A 22,798-nucleotide genomic window follows, 5' to 3' on the forward strand; every position below is an offset into this window, starting at 1 on the left:
ATTGCGGCTCCCGATCCTTTTCCTTCGTCTCCTTGGTCATAACCCCAACCATAGCGATTCGTGTGATGACTTATTTTAACATCTTACTCCACCGAACTGCAAAATCCCAAAAGAAGCTCTGCGATGATTCAATTCCCATGACCGGGGTCTCAATAGAAATTTCTGTTGAATGCATGTTGAAAGTCTGAATGGCCAGGCAGGGACCATCTCGGTTGCTTCCGGCACTGGGAAAGCCAGGCCATAGTGGCTACAGAATTTGCCTATTTGGCCCCTCCCACCTTCCACAGGGGCCAAGGAATGACCTAGCCCTCCTGGGATTGGACCCCAAAGGCCCCGCCTCCAATGCTGGTCAGTCAATCATTGGCTCTAATGAAGGCGTGTCCAGAGGGAGAGGTCTGACTGGAGGTGGAGTCGAGGACAGGATGGGAAAGCTCTGGGCCCACCTGAGCCTTCGCTGAGGCCAGGCGACCCAGAAGACCTCAGTGACTTGCACACGAGGATCAGGACACCAGCTTCGGCTGCTCTCTCTAACTATAGATCTCTTTTGCCAGCTTTCCCCTTGGCTGGCCCCTTCCCATCATTTTGGTGTCACTTCAAGAGTCCCCTCCTCAGTGAGGTCACAACCGTCCTTCCCCCTTTCTTATATAAAATCATTGACCATATTCTGTGAGCCATATTTTAAGGGGGGTGATAGAGGCTATGTGGCGAGGTGGGCGTGTGGCCTGCCCGGACAGGTACAGAGCTGGAGTGACAATCCCTTGGGAACTGCGCCTGTCTTAGGTTGTCCGTGACAGAGCAACATCCTTACCGGTCATTGGATAATGAGGCTCTAGCCCTCATTTCCTGTCTTAGGTTGGTATGAGCTCTCACGAATCTTACCCATCACTGGCTGTCCAGTTCAGCTCACAAGGGTGATGATCTTTTAAGATCACCATCACGGTCCATCATCTCCAGTCGATGGTAATGAACCTGAATAGGTTTCGCCTGTATAGCCTCAATTTGAGCTCTAAGAAAAGTCATGATCTTGTTGAATATCAAAGGACCTATAGATACGATAAGCAGCAAGCAAAGGAGGGGACCTTAGCAGGGTCCTCAAGTCCTGCATCGCTGTAGGAGAGCAGTGAACAGGCAGCCATTATCCAGAGAAGCAATGGTGTGCAGCCACAGGGTTGCCATTCAGGGGATTTTTCGCATAGATTGTCGGCTGCATCTGTAAGAGAGGAGGATTCATCCTCAGGGGGAAGGTTTCCGTCCCTGGGTTGTGGTAAATCATTGACCTGTCTAACCAGGCGTTCGGGCAACCATCTTGGGGCTGCTTGTTCTTGATCTAAAACGCAAGCTGAGCCTCGTCCCCAAATGAGGATGGGATCTGGGCCTTTCCATTTATTTGTTAAAGGATCGCGCCACATAACAGACAGGAAAGCAGAATTAGAAGAGGGATGCCAATGTCTGTCCACGGCCGAATGTCCCTCATTGTCTAGGGTAAGAAAGTTAAGAGCAAATAATGCATGATTAAGGCAATCCCTGGGAGTGGTAAATGCAAGGGAAGAGGCCTCAAGGTGGGTAAGCCAGGTTTTTAAGGTAAGGTGTGCGTGTTCCACAATGCCTTGACCTTGAGGGTTATATGGAATTCCAGTAGTATGAGAGATTTGAAAAGTGGCACAAAACTGTTTAAACTTGGTACTGGTATATGCAGGGCCATTATCTGTCTTAATATGTGCTGGCTTTCCCATAATGGAAAAGGCTGAGACAAGATGAGAAAGGACATCCTTGGTAGCTTCTCCAGAATGCGGTGATGCAAAAATAAGGCCACTAAAGGTATCTATGGAAACATGTATGTACTTTGTTTTTCCAAATTCGGGAAAGTGAGTAACATCCATCTGCCAAACTTGATTGGGCAGTAATCCTCGAGGGTTAACACCCAGATGTTGAATAGGAAGGGAGAGAACGCAAGCAGGACATGCTTTTACAATTTCCCTTGCTTGTTGCCTGGTAATTTTACAAAGTAACCGAAGGCTCTGAGAATTTAAGTGGTGAAGGTTATGTAAATCTGTGACCTCTTGGATGGATCCAATAAGAACTGGGAAAATAGAGCGAGTGGCTGCATCAGCCTGAGCATTACCCCATGATAGGGGACCGGGAAGATCAGAATGTGCTCTAATGTGTCCTAAGAAAAATGGATGTTTTCTAGCCTGAATTAGCTGAAGCTGGTTAAACAAAAAGGCTGCGTTGGAGGAAGCCTTAATGGCGGGTAAAATCTCCAATAGGGGCACAGAATGGGCAATGTAAGCACTGTCTGTATAAATATTAACAGGTTTATCAAAAAATGTCATAAAGACTTGTGTTATAGCAAACAATTCTACAAACTGTGATGATGGATAAGCAGTGTCAAAGGTGGTGGGCTGATTATCAACCACAAAGGCTGCACGGTTGTTGCTGGAGCCATCTGTAAAAACAGTAAGGGCTTGTGGAATAGGAGCCTTCCGAGTAACCTGAGGAAAAATAAATGGATGTAATTGAGCAAAATGCAAAAGGGGGTCTTTGGGAAGGTGGTTATCAATTGTTCCCAAAAAACCTGATAGGGCAATACCCCATTCATCCCTTGTCTGTAGTAAAAATTGGGTCTGATCCTTAGTGTATGGAATCAAAATGCTATCAGGGTCTTTGCCAAAATGTTGTCGAGAGAGCAGGTGACCTTTAATAATGATAGAAGCTACCTGAGCAAGATAGACAGCAATAACTTTAGAGGATGTGGCGGGAAAATGAACCCAAAGCAAGGGGCAACCTTTATTTTTAAAATGTGGATCCCGCTGCCAGAATAGTCCCATGGATGTATGAGGGGTGTGTAATATAACCAAAACCAAAGGAAGGTTATAAGATATTTGTGTAACAAATTGTTGAGCGATGGCTTCTGTGACTTGATTTAATGCTTGCCATGCCTTGGGAGTAAGCTCTCGAGGAGAAGAGTGGTCAGAATTTCCCTTAGAATATCATTAAGAGACAAAAGCACATAGGTAGGTAGTTTTAAGTATGGTCTTAGCCATTGGATATCCCCTAGTAATTTTTGGAAATCGTTAAGAGTGTGGAGATGGTCCACACGCAATTGTATATTAGGGATTTGAATTTGATTAGTTTGAAGTTTGAGGCCCAAGTAGGTATAGGGGTCCTGTGTCTGAACCTTATCAGGAGCTATCTGTAGTCTCAAGGCAGTGAGGGCCTTATAGAGATCCAAATAACAATTGTTAAGATCATAGGTATTAGGTGCAGCAATTAACAAATCATCCATATAATGTAATATATAAACTTGTGGCCACCGCTCTCTCACAGGGAGAGCAACATATTTTTGGCAAAGACTAGGGCTGTTAGCCATACCCTGGGGAAGGACCTTCCATTGAAATCTTTGCATAGGGCCCTGAAAATTGATGCGGGGGAGGCTGAAAGCAAAATAGGGTCTGTCCTCAGGATGTAAAGGAATAGTAAAAAAGCAATCTTTTAAGTCGATGACCATTTTATAATAGTCCCTAGGAATAGCTACCGGTATAGGGATGCCTGGCTGTAGTGCCCCCATCGGGTGCATAACCTTATTGATAGCGTGCAAATCCTGTAAAAGGCACCATTTGCCTGATTTCTTCTTAATAACAAAAATAGGAGTGTTCCAGGGTAAGGTTGAGGGTTCCACATGGCCGGCTGTCATCTGTTCCTGCACTAACATGGAGGCAGCCTCTAATTTTTCTTGGGTAAGGGGTCACTGATCCAACCACACAGGAGTTTGAGTTTCCCAAATAATTTTGTCTGCATGGGGTACAGACACTAAAAATCCGAATACCCAAGTCCAAATTTGTCTGTTTTTTGTATGGGCTGTACAGGCTCAACCTGTCCTTGTCCTAGCCTCCCAAGGCCTGTACCAGGGACAAAATCCATACGAAGCATCTGATGAGTGACTAAAGAGTTGGGACTAGCAAGAATAACTTCCATTTGACTCAAAATATCTCGTCCCCATAAGTTAACAGGGAGGTCAGCAACAACGAAGGGAGTAACAGTTCCTTTATTTCCTTTCTTGTCAGTCCAATTGAGAGCCCTAGAGCTGACTAGGGGATTTTTTGATTGTCCTATTCCTTTGAGGTCAGTTAACAATGAGGTGAGGGGCCCTCCTGATGGCCAATATTTTTGAGAAATAACTGTGGCGTCCACACCAGTATCTAAGATCCCCTGGAATTTCTTTCCTTCAATAAATAAGGTAAGAGTGGGTCTTTTGTGGGAGATAGGTTGGACCCAATACACATCAGAGGAACCTAAGGAGGCCGTGTTTCATGGTGAATTTTGGGCGGCGGGAGTGTTTCCTGAATTGAGGGGAAGGAGTATTAATTGTGCAACTCTTGTTCCTGCAGGGATGGCCGCTATTCCGTTAATAGCTGTGGCCAGTATTTTAATTTCTCCAGTGTAATCATTATCAATGATGCCAGGGAAGATCTGAACACCTTGTAAGGTGGTAGAAGCTCTCCCAAGAATAAGAGCACACATATGAGGTGGAGGGGGGCCTACAACCCCAGTGGGTATTATTTGGGGTCCTTGCATAGAGTCTAATACTGTATCGGTGGAGGCACAGAGGTCCAATCCTGCGCTGCCTGGGGTAGCATGTTGGAGGGAGGTGATTGTAGAGAAGGACAGGGGGCCTGGATTGGGTTGGGAGTCTGAGAGGGAACAAACCTTATTGCCCCTGGGTTTGTTCTGGGGGCAGTTGGGGCCAGGGGCTGGCCCTGAGAGGAGTTTCCTGAGAAGCGAGAGGGGATAGGCTGTCTAAGGGCATTGGTCTTGGATCTACACTCCTTGGCCCAGTGGCGACCTTTACCACATTTAGGGCAAAGGGTGAGTGGAGGTGGTTTAGCCCCTGTTTGAGGAGATATGGGTCCTTGACCCAGTCTCCCTGTTGGGCACTCTTGCGCAAAATGGCCAGGTTGTTTGCAAGTAAAGCAAGTACGTGGGCCAGGGTTGTGAAGGGCCTTGGTGAAGGCGGCGCCAATGGCGAGACCCATGGCATGGGCCGTTCCCACCCTGGCACACAACCTAATGAAGTCAGAAAGGTCCCCTTTATCTTTATGGGGCTGAAGAACATCTTGACATATTGGGTTGGCATTTTCAAAGGCAAGATATTTTACAAAGGAGCTCTCGTTTTCACTTGGTTCAAGTAAGCGCCCCGCAGCTAGATTAAACCGGGCAACAAAGTCACTGTAAGGCTCATCAGGACCCTGACGAATTTTTGCTAGGGAGGTGGTGGCTGAGCCCTTTTGAGGGAGCCATCTCCAAGCATGCAAACCAGCAGTTTGAACCTGTGCTAGGAGCCCAGTAGGGAAGCGCACCTGTTTAGGGTTAGTATCAAATGGCGCATTGCCCACTAGCTTAACATAGGTCCAGGATTTAGAGGAAGCCTTGGTTGAATTTTTTTGAGCAGTTTCCTGACAGTATTCCTTAAAATCTGCATTCCATAACAGGAAGTCACCCGCACTGATGGTGGCTCGGGCCCAAAATTTCCAATCATTAGGGGTGAACCATTGTGTACTATGGTTCTCTAGCAAGGCCAGTGTATAAGGTGCAGTGGGGCCATACTGAGCACAAGCCTTTTTAAGTCTTTCAAGAAAGTGGAGGCTCAGTCTTTTATAAGAATTGAGGGCTCCACTCTGTTCAGAGGTGGGCTCCTCCTCACCCCCTGATTCCTGGTCCTCCTCCTGTTCTCCCTCTGGTTCTACCTCTTGTTCCTCCCCTGATTCCTCTTCCTGACTTCCTTTTAAATTCTCTGCCTCAGTCTGTGCGAGCTGATCAGCTTGACTGCGAGTGACTGGAAAGGCAAGAACAGGCTGACCACGTGGCTTCACCTTACGAGTATTAAGGGGTTTTGGGCCAGTTTGTGTTAACTCCGTGCCCAAGGCCAGTGAGCAAAGTTTGGCATCAAGGGCTTTTAGTTCTTTTAAAAGTTGGATTTGTTCCCGCCTATGTTGGAGAGACTCGCGTAAAAGGGTTAGATTAGGCAAAGGAAGCGGGGGGGAAAAATGTCAGGGGGCGGGCAGTAGGTCCCTGAAGAGCCGGAGCACAAAAGGCAGGGGGTATATAAGAGGGAGGTGGATTTTTAAGAGGTGGCAGGTCTAGAGAATGGTATCAAGCCGCTGCCTCCTCCAGGGTAGCCTCGTCCTCTGGGGTAAACTCATCATGGGGATTTAAAACCAGATAAATCTTAGGGGGATTTTTAGGGGACTCCTTTGGTAAGGTGGGGTCTGGGAGGGTCCCAGGGTCCTGAGAAGGCTGAGTGGGGGTATTTGAATACTAACCAAAGGGCATGCCGAGGTGGGGCAAGAGGTGGATTGCATCGCCTGCTCCCCAATTTTTACAAGTTTTAAAGTACCACTGTCAAAGGGTGAACTTTTAAGAATCTCATTAATTAAATTCCAATAAGAAAAGGTGGTGACTGGCACCTTTTGAGGACCAAAAGTCTTGTAATAGTCTTTGAGGCAGTCTCCTACTCTGAGCCACCGTTTACCATCAATGGTACCCTCGAGGGGAAACCAAGGACACAAATCCTCTATGTATGAAAAGAATAATTTTAAGTACTTTTTCTTTTTTTTTTTATATTAAGCAGATTTTATTTAAAAGTAGCAACACAGACTTCTCCCCGGAGGGAGAAGAGGGCCACAGCTGATGTTCTAGAATCCCAAGAAGTGAGTGTGCCATGCATCTTTTTTTTTTTTTTATTGTAGACAAATGGGAAACTTACCATTTGTGTAATCATAAATTTACATAGGGTAATGTTGTTTGATTAATTCTGTTATTTTTTTTCCCTTCCCCCCCACCCCTCCCACCCCTCTTTTCCCTCTATACAGTCCTTCCTTCCTCCATTCTTGCCCCCCTCCCTAACCCTAACTCTAACCCTAACACTAACCCCTCCCACCCCCTATTATGTGTCATCATCCACTTATTAGCGATATCATTTGTCCTTTGGATTTTTGAGATTGGCTTATCTCACTTAACATGATATTCTCCAATTTCATCCATTTGCCTGCAAATGCCATAATTTTATCATTCTTTATGGCTGAGTAATATTCCATTGTATATATATACCACAGTTTCTTTATCCATTCATCAATTGAAGGACATCTAGGTTGGTTCCACAATCTGGCTATTGTGAACTGAGCAGCTATGAACATTGATGTGCTGTATCTCTGTAGTATGCTGATTTTAAGTCCTTTGGGTATAGGCCAAGGAGTGGGATAGCTGGGTCAAATGGTGGTTCCATTCCAAGTTTTCTAAGGAGTCTTCACACTGCTTTCCAGAGTGGCTGCACTAATTTGCAGCCCCACCAGCAATGTATGAGTGTACCTTTCTCCCCACATCCTCGCCAACACCTGTTGTTGCTTGTATTCTTGATAATCACCATTCTAATTGGGGTGAGATGGAATCTTAGGGTGGTTTTGATTTGCATTTCTCTTATTACTAGAGATGTTGAACATTTTTCCATATGTTTGTTGATTGCTTGTAGGTCTTCTTCTGTGAAGTGTCTATTCATTTCCTTAGCCCATTTGTCGATTGTATTATTTGCATTCTTGGTGTAGAGTTTTTTGAGTTCTTTATAGATTCTGGAGATTAGTGCTCTATCTGAAGTATGATTGGCAAAGATTTTCTCCCACTCTGTAGGCCCTTTCTTTGCGTTGCTGATAGTTTCCTTTGCTGAGAGAAAGCTTTTTAGTTTGAATCTATCCCAGTTATTGATTCTTGCTTTTATTTCTTGTGCTATGGGAGTCCTAAGCCGACACGTTGAAGCTCTGGACCTACTTTTTCTTCTATAAGATGCAAGGTCTCTGGTCTGATTCCGAGGTCCTTAATCCATTTTGAGTTTAGTTTTGTGCATGGTGAGAGATATGGGTTTAATTTCATTCTGTTGCATATGGATTTCCAATTCTCCCAGCACCATTTGTTGAAGAGGCTATCTTTTCTCCATTGCATATTTTTGGCCCCTTTGTCTAGTATGAGAAAATTGTATTTATTTGGGTTTGTGTCCGTGTCTTCTATTCTGTACCATTGATCCACCTTTCTATTTTGGTACCAATACCATGCCGTTTTTGTTACTATTGCTTTGTAGTAGAGTTGAAGATCTGGTATTGCGATACCCCCTGCTTCACTCTTTCTGCCAAGGATTGCTTTAGCTATTCTGGGTTTTTTATTCTTCCAGATGAATTTCATAATTACTTGCTCTATTTCTAGTACTTTTTCTTAACATGCGCTCCCCGAGTCTTGAGGGCCTCCTTGAGGCCCGACAGAAACAAATCGTGTGACGAAACTGCTTGTCCCATGGTGTGCCACTCACCTTGCGCCGGCCTCACTCTCCTCCTGGATCTGACTCTCGGCAGCGTTAGCCGAGGCGATCACGAATCCCGCTTGGCCAAGGCTTCCCCGGAGGGCGGCGTTCGCTTCTCAGGCAAAGGCTCCAGTCAACCACGTTGGGCGCCAACTGTCCTGACCCGCGGGACATCAACGGGGACGGCGAACCTAAGAGAGAAGGAATGAAGGGACAAGAGACAGCAAGACAGGAGTTCTGATCAAGCTGCAAATTTTTATTGTTCACACGGGTATTTATATCCTGAGGGAATGAGGGGTACGATGAGGTGCAGGCTGGTTGGCTGTGTTCTTCTATTGGGCTCCTGATAGGGTGCAAGTTCGTGCCGGTGGGAAGGTGAAATCCTGGAAGAGAAGCAGGGACGGCGCCATATCGTTAGAACTGTCAGCCGGGAGGGGGGAGGGGTGCGCCCCACGAATCCGTCAGCCGCCAGCTGCAGGGTGTCCATGCAGAGCGAGGCAACCGCAAAATGTTCCCTGGGCTGCCGCCCATCCAACGCTCCCAGAATGAGAACTTCCTCTTGGTCCCTGACATTGTCCCACCCACATCCCCTCAGCACCCACTGTTCCTATCCATGCCAATGGTTTTCTATTGCCAGCACCAAGGATGCTCTTCCCCAGGTCTTCTCTGTCACTGGAGGATGCTCAGCCTGCCTGCAGGTGGCCAGGCTAGAAGAGCCAGGGAGCTAACACCCCTGGGAGCAGCCTTCAGCCAGCCACAGGTGGCAGGATCACAAGTTCAAGGCCAACCTCAGCAACTTAGTGAGACCCTAAGCAATTTAGTAAGACCCTGTCTCAAAATAAAAATAAAATAAAATGGGCTGGGGATGTGACTCAATGGTGAAATGTTCCTGGGTTCAATCCCCAACACCCCCCACCAAAAAGAGAGAGAGAAAGAAAGAAAAACAAAACAAAACAAAACATGATCTGAACCCAGCCAGCCCAGACTGCAAAGAGTCCAGAGAAGTGGGCACCCACTGTGAGCTGTGCTTACCCAGCTGCTGGGCGGTTGCAGGATCATTAATCACCAAGATGCCATGATGGAGAAGATGAGCCTCCGATAGCGCAGAAGATGAATGGGGAATGGACGTGCGATGAAACTGAGATCCTCTGCTGATGGTTGGGGGCCCGTGGCGAGAGCAAAGTTAGCACAGCCCCTGCGTGGGCTCCCAGAACCTGCTGGGGGAAGCTGCCCCTCCGCCTGCCGAGGTTAAAGGGCTTTCCTGCAGCAGCATCCTGTCACCCCCGCCCCGTGAGAGAGTGAGTGAGTGAGTGAGATTGGACCAGCACAGGTACTGGGGACCGTGGAGGGGACCACCTCACGAGTCACCATCTCCGGCTGCCTGGCTGGCGCTGGTCACTGATAATGGGGAGTGTGCACCCCTGAGCACTTCTCTAGGTATTTCTGATGTGCTTCCTCGTTTGCATCTATCCGTCAGGGAAGCTGGAGTTAAATCAGGTGCAAAGGCAACAGTTTTTGGAGAAAAGAGACAAAAGGACAAAGAAGGATTTTTTTTTTTTAGCTTTTTAAAATTTGTTCTAATTAGTTGTACATGATAATAGAATGCATTTATGCATTTTGATAGATCATACATAAATGGAGTATAGTTTCTCATTTTTCTGATTGTGTATATTGCAGGATCACATTGGTCATGCAGACATACATGTACATACATGTTTCACTCTACTATCCTTCACACCTCCATACCCCTTTCCCTTCCCTTCACTCCCTTCTACCTAATCTAAAGGAACTCTAGTGCCCCCCTTATTGTGAATTAGCATCCATATGAGAGAAGGCATTTGGCCTTGGGTTTTTTGGATGGGCTTATTTCGTTTAGCATGATATTCTCCAACTCCATCCATTTATCAGCAAGTGCCATAATTCCATTCTTCTTTAGGGCTAATATTCCATTCATCTGTTTCTTTATCCATTCATCTGTTGAAGGGCCTCTAGGTTGGTCCCACGGTTTGGCTATTGTGAGTTAAGCTGCTATAAACATTAATGTGGCTGTGTCACTGCAGTACGCTGATTTTAAGTCCTTTGGGTCAAGGAAGGAATTGCATGCTCACTCATTCAACCAACCAATTTTCATTGAGCACCTACAAATACCATCACAGCCACAAAGGCGAGAGAAAAACCTCCCGTGGTCTCTGCCTTTATGGGGCTACATCCTCGTAAGGGAGCTGGATGATAAAACAACTAATTAAATGAGACAATTTCAGATAGCCATAAAGGCTAGGAAGCAATTAATTAAGGTGATGTGAGAGAGCGGGAGAGGAAGCAGCTTCAGATGGGAGGTCAGAGATGGCCTTTTAAAGGCAGGGGCATCTGAGCTGAGACCTGGGTGTGAAAGGAGCTGGCCGTGGAGTAGCTGGGGAAGAGTGTTCTATGCAGAGACAACTGCAAGTTCAAAGACCCCAGACAAAGCAGGGATGGACGTGGGTGGGAAGGAACTGGACCGAGGGGGTGGGAGGAGGTGGTGTCAGGACGTTAGACATCCTCCTGGGCCAGGAGAGGATTGGAATATCACTGTAATGTGCTGAGGTCCCTCTGGTGGGTCTTCTGTGGGAGGACTTTCAGGAGGATCAAATTTCTCTTTTAAAAGGTCCCTCGTGGCTGCTGCATGAAGGATGTAGGAGGGCAAGAAGGGAGAACAGAAAAGAGACCTCAGAGCCCTCGTGGCTCTGCACCACCATGGCCACCATCATCGTCATCAGTCACCACCATTGGCATTGTTTAATTACATCAATTCAGGCAAGGCATGGCGGCACATCCATGTAAAGCCAGCCATTCAGGAGGCTGAGGCAGGAGGATTGCAAGTTAGAGGCCAGCCTCAGCAACTTAGCAAGACCATGTCTCAAAATAAAAAGGGCTGGGGATGTGGCTCAGTGGTAGAGCACCCCTGGGGTTCAATCCCCAGGACTGCAAAAAATAAAATGATTAATTAATTAAGATCGGGCATGCCTTTCCTACTTGAATTCTTACACCACAAGCTGCAACCTAACTTCATACATAAACTTAGAGCTTCATCAGGAAGAATATTCTTGTGACAAATAGCTGAGTCCCAGATTGGCACAGCGGCTGAGCTTCCTTCAATCATCAGTGGCCAGCTGACTAGAATCAGGCAAAATGCCAAGCTGGAGCCAATTAGGCTGTCTCTACTGCATTTCCGTTTTCTGTTTATAAATGTTGCAGCCCCTGAGTTCTTTAAACCTGTCATGGTATGGAGGGCTGCCTGATTCTAGAATCATTAATAAAAGCCAGTTAAAACCTTTAAATTCATTGTAATGTTATCTTTTCCCCCCTTTGTTTGAAGTACTGGGGGTTGAACCCAGGGGCGCTTAACCACTGAGCCACATCCCCAGCCCTTTTCACTATGTGGCCTTGAACGTCTTTCTGAACCTCCTGCCTCAGCCTCCTGAGTCACTGAGATTAGAGGTGAGGGTCACTGCACCCAGCATAATTTTATCTTTTGACAGTTTTTGTGCCCAAAATGGCACCATAATAATCATCAGTGTCACCGTTGCCACCAACATCATTATCATCATCAAAAGCATGAAGATGATAGTAGTTTGGACTAGGGTGACTGTAGGAGCAAAGGAGAGAAGTGGGTGGTTGGGGGTCCAACAGGGGTGTAGATAGACTGTCGTGGGTGGGGAAGAACCAGAGAACAGAAGCAGCAACCCCGGCTGAGCCCCACGGCATCTCCCCTGCTTGGTCAACCTGTCCAGGTTGCTTCTTCCGTTCCTGACTCTGCTCTCTCAGCAGCACCTACCTAGTCCTGATCCTGCCGCAGGCGACTGTGGTTGACTGAAAGAGCACGAGGTTTGGAACGGGGCACCCAAGTGTCTCACTCTCTGTGACTTTGAACTCAAGGTTTAAGTATGATGACCTTCAGTTTCCTCATCTGTAAAACAGAGCCATGATAAGATTGTGGGGCTGGTGACTCCTAGCTGTCATCATCGCCACCATTGCTGAAACTAAGACACTGGATTACTGTGAAGATAATTTGTAAAGCTCAACTTTGGTGTCATCAATATCATTTGTATCACCATCATGACCACCATCATGACCACCATGACCACCATCACCACCATCACCACCATCACCACCATCACCACCATCACCATCATCATCATCACCACCATCACTACCATCATCACCATCATCATCACCACCATCACTACATGACCACCACCACCACCATCATCATCACCATCATCATCACCATCACCACCACCACCATCATCATCACCAACATCACCACTATCATCACCACCATGACCATCATCATTATCACCACCATCACTACCATCAACACCACCATCACTACCACCATCATCACCACCACCATCATCACCATCATCACCACCACCATCATCATTACCAACATCACCACTATCATCACCACCATCACCATCATCATCAGCACCACCATCACTACCACCAACATCACAACCATCATCATCATTACCAACATCATCACTATCATCACCACCATTACCATCATCATCATCACCACCATCACTACCATCATCACCATCATCATGACCACCATCACTATCATGACCACCATCATCATCACCATCACCACCACCACCATGATCATCATTACCAACATCACCACTATCATCACCATCACCATCATCATCAGCACCACCATCACTACCACCAACAACAACACCACCATCATCATCACCATCATCACTACCATCAACACCACCATCACCACCACCATCATTACCAACATCACCACTATCATCATCACCATCACTACCATCACCACCACCATCACCACCACCATCATCATTACCAACATCACCACTATCATCACCACCATCAGCATCATCATCAGCATCATCATCACCATCATCACTCACAGGGTGAAGCAGATGCTGTTGGTGGTGACCCAGACCCCTTCAGCACTTACTGATTCAGTGTACAGGGACCAATTTCTAATTGCCTCTGTATCTCTATTCGAGAGCTTCCTCTGGCTACTGGAGCCCACTATGCCTGAGCTCAGGCTAGAAGTGCAGGGAACAAATGCCCATCCTCCTGAGGAGCAGCCTCACCCAGTGACTCTCAGGAATTGATGAATAAACACCCAGTTCCCCTGCCTCTTGGGTGGGATAACCCCAGCGAACAGCTTCTACACCGCTTCTGAGTTCCCCTGAGAATTAAGCTCTAGGGCCCACAGTGGTAACTTACTTGAAAACCTATATTACGGGCTGCCTCCCCTTCTTTCTCACATCCGCACTCTCTTGTGTAAGTTGGGTCACTATCCACACTTAAATCTTTGTCTCAGGGTCTGTGGGGAGAACCCAAATGGCAACTCTGGATTACTGTGAAGACTGACCTTGTAAAGCTGTTGGTATATATTAAATGCTCAATGAATTCATTATTGCATGAATGACTAAATGGGGCTTCGCCTTCCTTGAGCAGATAGACCCAGGGCCAGGGAGAAGTGGACGGGAGAGACCTGGGACCATAGGAGAAGTGGGGGGGGGGGGGTCCCAGAGAGGACAACCCTCCTGTCAACTGTTGTCATTACTCCATCATCCATGTTCCAACTTCTCTCTTGGCCCCTCTGAGTGGTGGCAGGTTCAGGGTGTGGCACAGACACAGTGACCAGAGCCTGTGGAGAGGCACAGCAAGCTGTTCTTATCACCTAGATCCACGCCCATGGCTGGACGAACAATGCCTACCGGGAGCTGGATTACGGAGAAAAGCTCGAATGAAGAGGAAGTGACATGTAACTTGTGCCCCTGATGTTCACACTATTTAAATATATTACAACTAACAAGATGGTGTGAACCAGCTTCTAAGACATGAGAGGAACAAGGGAATTTTTTGTCCATTCACTTCTCCCAGGTGGTTGTTCCTGGTCAACAGCCACTCCCCTGCCTCTCTCTCTTTTTTGCCATACTATAGATTGAACTCAGGGACACTTGACAACTAAGCCACATCCCCAGCCCTTTTTATTTTTTATTTTGAGACAGGGTCTTGCTAAGTTGCTGAGGCTGGCCTTGAACTTGCAATCCTCCTGCCTCAGCCTCCAGAGCCACTGGGATTATATGAGTGCACCACTGTGCCCAGTTCCCCCTCATCTTTCAAGGACTCAGCTATGGCAAGGGAGGGTCACAGTGCTGTTCCCACTATGTGTCGTGGGGCTAACTCCAAAGCAAATCTTTTCTGGGGAAAAAGTACTGTTCTTGATAGAGGGACTGCATTTTTATTTCTCCTTGGGTCTGGAAATCATGAACAAAACCCATGGACATCAGGTGCCCCAGTGACATTGCCACACAGCAAGCCAGTGGAAATGGACTCTGCAGAAAGCAGGAAGTGGGGACCAAGGGTTTGTGTGTGTGGTTGGGAGGGAGGGGACAGCCCTGCCTGAGTCCTCTCCTGGATCTGAGGGGTATTTCAGAGAAGAAGGATCACTTGGAGGAAGACCCAGTCCTTCCCTCACACAGCTTTGCTCCTGTGCTGGGTACCAGGGCACAGAACTGGTCAGAGAGAGGCTGTGGCACCCACGACTGCTCCTTAGGTTCTCAGGACGTGGGTGGGGCTCTGATTAACGGCCCAGTTGCCATGATACAGATGGAAGAGGTGGGCATCTGGGTCCAGGCGATGCTCACCTGTGGGAAGAAGAGACCAAGGAGGTTGAGGGGTGGCCATGGAAGATGCTGTTGTCCTGCCAGAGCCCCTCGCCAGGCAGAGCACTGTGGCTCAGAGCTACCCATCTCTCTGGAAAAGTCACCTCTGCTGATGAAAAATGTCTTGCCAGGGAAGTTATGCCCCTCTCATCTCTCCAGAAGGCAGCCCATAACCCGAGACAAGCCTCCTGGCCTCAAAACAGAACGGAAGCAACCTGTGCTCCAGCGCCCCCTTGTGGATCAGACCAAGCTCCAGCAGCAGGCTCATGCTGTTCCTTCCTTTCCCATCCTCGGCCTCTGCTTCCCAGTAAGTAAAGCTCTTCCTGAGGAGCCCGCCTCCCTCCATGCACTGCAGACTCATCAAGTCTTGTTTTGGCCTCTGCTTCTTGGCTCTCAAAAGGTGGTCCCTGAATCTGCAGCAAAAGCATCTCAGAAAACCGGTTAGAAATGCACATTCTCAGGGTGCAGTTGTCTGTCTTCACAGCCCTCCAAGGGACTCTGATGAGCACTGTTGCCATAAAGAACACAGCTGAAGTCAGGAAGAGATGGTGCACAACTGTAATCCCAGCAGCTCGGGAAACTGAGGCAGGAGGATCACGAATTTGAGGCTAACCTTGGCAACTTAGCAATGTTATAGACACCCTGTCTCCAAAAACAAAAACAAAAAAAAATAATAATAAAAAGCAGGCTGGGGATGTAGCTCAGTGGAAGAGTGCCCTGGGTTCCCTGTCCAGTATGGCAAAGTAAAACAAAGCACCACACACACGCACACACACACATGCACACAACGGAGAACAGCTGCTCGCCCTTGGTTTCCACGAAGCCCAGCACCTCTCCGAGCTAGCCGTGTCTACAGGACTCCTGAAGGAAGTCCATGGGCCTGGGAGGAGGTCCCCCTCAGCAAGGGTGTGTTCTAGAGGCATCAGGGTCACTGGTGGTACTGACACTCTTTACACTAAAACACAATCTGCCCCTCTCCAAGTCTGCGGCCAGCTCCAGGCCAACTGCACACTGCAGGTCGCTGACCTTGGACCTCACAGCAGGGCTCCCCCAGCTTCCGCTGCAGATTGAGGCGGGAGGGTTAGGCACATGCTCATGTGGATCTAGCCTCACCAGAGGGACCCAAGGAGGCTTCAAGGTCAAAGAGCACACGGGGACCTGGCTCTGGACCCATTTGCCACAGGGGACTTCCTGATATTCCCTTCACGTCACACAGCCAGGAAATGGCTGACTGCATGGACCTGTTGGTGCAAGACGGAAAACAACAGATGGCCTCTTCCAGAGGCAGCACGACCAGCGACTGCTGAGGGACCCAGGCCTGGAAGGGGTGGGCTTCATTGATTTGTGGTCCCAGCTGGGAGAAGGGGCAGAAGGACCCTCTGCGAGAGCTGGAACCCATGGGGAATCCAGCGCTCGGGGTCAGGGAAGAGGCAGCCGGACAGCACCTGGGAGGGCCAGCCCCACAAGGCATCAGAATGAGGCCACCAAGGCAATGGGACAAGCAGTGACAGATGCGGACAGGAGCCTGCAGTGAAGGGCAATTCTGAGTCAAGATAGATTATGGATATTGTACGATTATGTCTGATAATTATAATGATCACATGAGTATCATATAATTATTGTATGATAATTATGGGTATCCTCAGTTAATTCCAGGATCTGCCCCTGATTGGCTATGTGGTTCTCGGCAAACCTCTTCCCCTCTGTAGGCCTGAGTTTTTCCATCTATATAAGAAGGAACTGGAAGCCAGGCTCCATGGCACAGGAGTAATCCCAGTCACTCAGGAGAGTGAGGTAGGAGGATGGCAAGTTCAAGACCAACCTGAGCAATCTACCAATACCCTGTCTCTAAATAAAAAATAAAAAGGACTGGGGTACAGCACCCCTGGATTCAACCTTCAGTACCAAAAAAAGTAACTGACCAGACTCTTGCTAAGGACAACAATCTGAGAATCTCTGCCAATCCCATGAAGGAAGCTTCTGAAGGTTCAGGCTACTTCTTCGCCTCCCTGACAATTTCATTCTTTGAATGGGGCTGAGGTGTTCTTTGACATGCCCCATTAGTGCTGGGGGTCAGAGGCACCTCCAGGGGGTCCTTTAATGGCCAGGATCCTTGGATCTTTGCTAGTTGGGAGTTTGCAAGAGACAGAAAGAACCATGCACTTGTGCTTGCCTGGAATTCCAGTAGGAATGCAAAAACACACATGCATGCACATCCGCCCACACCCACGCTAAACAATTACAAGATGTGCACACACAGATCACAGACGTACTGGACCCGATGGGCGCGTACACCAACACGGGCGGGAAGACATCCCTGCGCGCAAGCGCTCAACTCACACTCACACGCAGCAGTGCGTGTTGCACCGACACACGCAGCACCAAGGGTTATGTCAAGACCCAGCACGCACACAGTGCAGACCCCGCCCGGTCAGTCTCTGTTCCGCATTCGGCTCTCCTGGGAACCCTGCTCAGTGCCCTTCCCGGGAGCACTCAGTATGTAGGAAGGCCCTTCCCTCACCTCCCCGCTGTCACCCCGCACCCCACGAAGCGACCCCCGCTTTCCCAGCCCTCGCCCAGGCTCACAAGGGCTGTCTGAACACGGGCCGGGGTAGACGGTTTCCAGAAGAGGTCCCCTTCACGCCGGTTTCTCAGTCCCTCACTTCTGCGACGCCTCCTCGCCCGCTGCGATGGGGCCGAGGCGCCCCCTGGTGGCGGCAGTCGCTCCCTCCTGGAGCCTGCTGGTGAGAACCCAAGGATGAGGGTGCACCTGCCTCCAGGTGCCTCTGTCCCCTTTCTCCTCTCTCCCTGGGGCGAGGGGCACTCACCCGCTCGGGCCTGTCTCCCGCCTTGTCCCTGAACGCGTGTATCCTCTGCAGACCAGTCTTAATGCCTCCACCGCAGAACTGGGGGCGACGCTGCTCCTGTCATTCAGTTTTCACACCTGGGCGACCAAGAGACAACCTGACTGGAAACGATCATGCCTTAGCTGGGGTGTTGGACTGCGCGGGGTGAAAGGCAGAGCCCCCTCCAGGGTCACCGTGGCTTCTTGCTGTCTGAGAATCCACGTGCTGCGGGGCTTGAACATACATATTTGTTGGACTTGGGACAGGAGCACTGGTTTAGTGGCAGGATGGAGGCCATTCAGCCCCTACAAGGGCCTCGGAATAGGGGACTCTGAGAGTGGAGCCCACCTGAGGTTTCTGGAGCCTCCCGCACTTGTTGTGTAACAGCTTTTCACTGGGACCCTAGGCAGGGTGTCCCCAAAAACACACCCAAAGTGAAAACCCCTGCCAGTGGGCATTGGGTATCCCTGCGACCTGCAGAGCAACCCTTGAACCTGTGTGTAGTCAGAACCAGGCAGCCTGAGACTCTGGCCGCCATCCACCCTGATGATACCCAGCTGATCCTGGGGCCTGGCAGAAGGCTGGATGGGGGCTGGGGTGATGCGCAGGCGGCAGGGTGTGGGGGTGTCTCCCAAGTTACTTTATCTACGTCTGTGCTGTCTGAAACTTTCAAAATAAGGAGACATTTAGGAATTTCTTGAATTTAAAACATTCCCTACAATAAAAATTAAATTCCATTGTACTTTAGTAACATTACCTCAAAGGCTGAGTGCAAAGATAACAGAATTTGGGGGATCTAAGGAGAGGGGTAGGGGGCTTTCCACAGAGAAGGTGACACCTGAACTAGTTCTAGAAGAATAAGCAGAGGGCGTCAGGCCCCTGCCCTGAGAGAGAGAGAGAGAGAGAGAGAGAGAGGAGAGAGAGAGAGAGAGAGAGGGGCACTGAAGTACATGAGCAAAGTCTCAGGAGCAGGGAGTATTTGGAAAACCAACTGACAACTGGGTTGGAACTCAGAAGAGTGGCTGTCAGGGACTGGGAGGAGTCGGCTTCACTTGCTGCTGTCTGAAACCAGAAGTCTGGTCTAGTGACCTTATGGAGGGAGGAGAGATAAGAGGAAGGATGGATGGATGGGTCAATGGGTGGGTGGATAGATGGGAGGGTGGATGGCAGAGAGTGAGTGGATGGATGGGTGGGTGGGTGAATGTCCGCACGGATGAATGGAGAAAGGAAGGTAGATGGATAGAAAGGTAGAAGGAAGGAAGAATAGGTGGATGGAAGAGAGAAGGAAAGAAGGGGAGGGAAATAGGAAGGAAGGAAGGAAGGAAGGAAGGAAGGAAGGAAGAAAGGAAAGAAGGGCACCTCTTAGCTCCAAAACAATCAGACAAAACGCACTATTACCCTGTTACTGCAAAGGAAGCAAAGAGGAAGATCCTAGGCAAAGGAAGCAAAGAGGAAGATCCCAGGCCTCCTCCTCACAGGCTCACCCTACAGGAACACTTCGAGTGTGACACAGGACAGCCAGGAGGGTGTGCGCAGAGAGCCGAGCCAAGGCAGCTCCAGCCCCAGCCTGACACCAGGGAGAATCGCCTAAGGGACTGTTTCCCAAAGAGAGAGCCCGGGTCAGCACTCTACTTTATGAGTAAAAGGCAAACCCATAGGTGTGTGCACACACGCCCAGGTGTGCAGTTGGAGAGGCGTAGCCAGATCTGCAGGTGTGGGTTTACACACACTCCCTTAGAAACACAGACGGCCAGATAAGCTCAACCACATGTGTTGTGGTTTGGGTATGCGCACCCCCCAAATCCCCTCTGTCAATGCAGGAATATTCAGAGGTGAGAGAGTGGAGGGTGAGGCCATAACCCAATCAGTCCGTCCTGGTTTCCGTGGACTAACTGGTGGGAACCTAGGCGAGGGGCGTGGCTGGAGGAGGTGGGCCTCAGGGGAGTGCCCTGGAGGGGTGCATCTTCCCTGTGGCCCTTTCTCCCCGTGCTCTCTGCGTCCCAGCTGCTAGGAGAGCAGCTTTCCTCCACCAGCCCCTCTGCCATGATGCTCCGCCTCACCTCAGGCCCAGAGCAATGGAGTCGGCCCACCACGGACTGAAGCGATGGGCCAAAATAAATTTTTCCTCTTCTAAGCTGTGCTTGTCAAGTATTTTGGCCACAGTGATGAAAAGTTGAATAATACGGATTGCACACTGAATTGTGAAGAAGCGCAGACAGAAACACACACACACACACACACACACACACACACACGTCAAATGTAAATATGGATCAATGCAGTGTGCATAGATCTGTAGGCTACACCCACAGATACACACACACACCCCATAAATACCAGGTTGGATAAGCCAGTGAAGTTCACCCCCATGGGTGTCAAGAAGTGAGGACTCTGGTCCACTGGTCCAGGCGAGGACTAATAAGGGTGGCAGTTTGCAAAACCTCAGCCTTTTCTCCCTTACCACGCTCCACCTGGGCACAAACATACACACAAGACAGCTGTACACTAAGGCACACCACACACATGCCCGTGCACGCACAGGCTCACACAGGAGTGTGCAAACTCACACTTCCTGCCCCATCAGCTCAAGAACACAGGAATTCCCCCGGAGCAGAAAGTCTTCCACCACTTTCCAAGTCCAACAAAGGCCAGGGACATCGAAGGCCCCTCTCCAGCTTCGTTCCAGCACTTAAGGAAGAAGGGCTCTCATGTGACTCTGGTTCAGCTCCAGTTTAAGCTGTCCTACCACTTGACTGGGCCTCAGTGTCCTCATGTGCAGGGGACGACAGCACCTCCCTCGTGCAATTGATCTGGGGATCAGGTGGCCGATTGTGTGAGGTCACTGACACACTGCTCCTCTCAGGCCACGCTGGCAGTGTCCCCAGGGCCCGTGTTCTCCCACCACACTCTATTGGGCCACCTCTGCACTTTCCAATCCTCCTAAAATCCCACCACCCCCACAGACCAAAGACAGAACAATGACAAGCTGCGACCTGGGTCCTCTCCCGGCTTAGCGCAACCACCAGTGTACAGGGAGGCGACACAGCCCTGGTGAACTGGAGGAAACCAACCTACTACTGAACCTGGCCTGGCATCCGGGCACCCTGAGAATGCCTTCCACGCCCTCCCTCTCTTTTCCAAACAGACTAGCAGCTATTAGAGAAAGAAACCATTTAAACCAATGACCTCTGAGAAGTGGGATTCAAAGTCACCCCCAAAAGCACGGGAAGGGGAAAGAGCTGGAGGGGTGTCTTTCTAAATAATAGCAAGAACTTAAAAAAAATAGTAAGTGCTCTCCTGACCACTCCCCTGCCTCAGGAGGCTCTGGTGAGTGTAAAATGAGCTTCTGGGTGCACAGTGCTCAATAGCACCAAGCACACAGCAAGACTCCAAAAAATGGACATTGCTTTACTTCCTGCAAGAGGGTCGGGAGGAGAAGGATCCCCCCATAGGTCTTTCATCATTGCTTCTACTTTTGACCTTTGTTCCTATCCCTCACTCTATGCCACCCAGGCTCCAGTGCTCTCTTCCTTGGGTTGCAGTTATTGATAATTAACTGAAAAATAAATGGAGCTCAACTCTGCCATCTAGTGGCCACATTGGGGCTCTGCAGGCAGCTCCTGGCATTCCGCAGCCAAAAAGGACAAATTACATCATTCATGGTTTAATGGGGGGAAATCATCAAAGAAGAAGACAAGATAATGTTGAGCATTAATTATCTCTGACTTTTTAGGAGTAGGAAATCATTATTTGAAAGTTGTATTTGATATACTATGATTATATAAAATATTGTCACTGGGAGAAACTAGGTGAAGAGAACTTGGGAACTACTATTCTTGCAGCTTCTTGTGAATCTTAAACTATTTCAAAAATAAAAAGTTTAAAATAAAATTCCATTTGAGTGAATTAAAGTACTTTCACATTGGAACAGGTTACAGTTGTGGGTGGGGGAAGGTTTCCTAAGCAGGAGAGAGAAGCAGTCGGTCTGGAAGATTCTGGAGCCCGGCAGCTGGGGGCTCCGGGTATGGCCTCCATGTCAGCTGCTCTGTCACCTCGCCTCCCTGAGCTTCACTTCTCCTTTTTTCTATAGTAAAGTAAGGATGTAATGACAGCACTCAACCCTGGGGCAAGTTAAGTCTACTGGCAGGTGCGTGGGAAGCCCGGAAACAGGGTCCAGGGCCAGGGCAGCCCGCAGTAAAATGTTAACCCAGGGTTATCCAGCCACATAATAGTGTATCCAGTGAAGAAACTCTTCTCTTAGAGACAGCAGGACCCATGGAAGACATTGGAGAAGGCTCCAATTGTCCCTGGGAGAGGGGAATAGCCTGGGAAGGCCATGGGACCCAGGGCAGGGGTGTGGAAGACCCTATATTTTGGTCTGGGTGGTAGCTACGTAGGTGCACACATCAGGTGGTACCTGGTGATCTCTGGAACTTTACTGTGAGTTATACTGCAATCATAAAAACCCAAATACAGTGATTGTATCCTAATGCTGAAAATTTGAATTAAAAGCCACTGAAACTAAAAAGTGGGGTCTCTCTTCCACATTGGGCATCAAAATTAACTTTAAAAAATAACCTGAAAAACTACGGATGGACACTGTCAGTTTGCCAGGTGAGGAAGGACTTTCTAAGGATAAAAGCCCAGAAGAGCATCAGTGTTGTCCTGTTCCCCAGTCTGGCACCCCGCAATCCCTCAGTTAATATCTGTGGTACAAATTCAGTGAATGAATGACTCCACAGCCTTTGTTCGGGGTGCCTGGCAGCATGGAAGGGGTGAGGGGTGGGTAGGGTGTGCTGGTGCCTGAGGACCTCTGACAGCGTCCTCACAGCAGGGAACCTTTGCCCTGGGCACAGGAGCCTCTGGGGATGGCCCGACCCTCTGCAGGAGCAGGTGGCTTGCCCCCAGTAAGCCAT

The sequence above is a fragment of the Sciurus carolinensis genome, chromosome 2 (genome assembly GCF_902686445.1).
Source record: "Sciurus carolinensis chromosome 2, mSciCar1.2, whole genome shotgun sequence".
In the NCBI taxonomy this organism is placed as follows: Eukaryota; Metazoa; Chordata; class Mammalia; order Rodentia; family Sciuridae; genus Sciurus; species Sciurus carolinensis.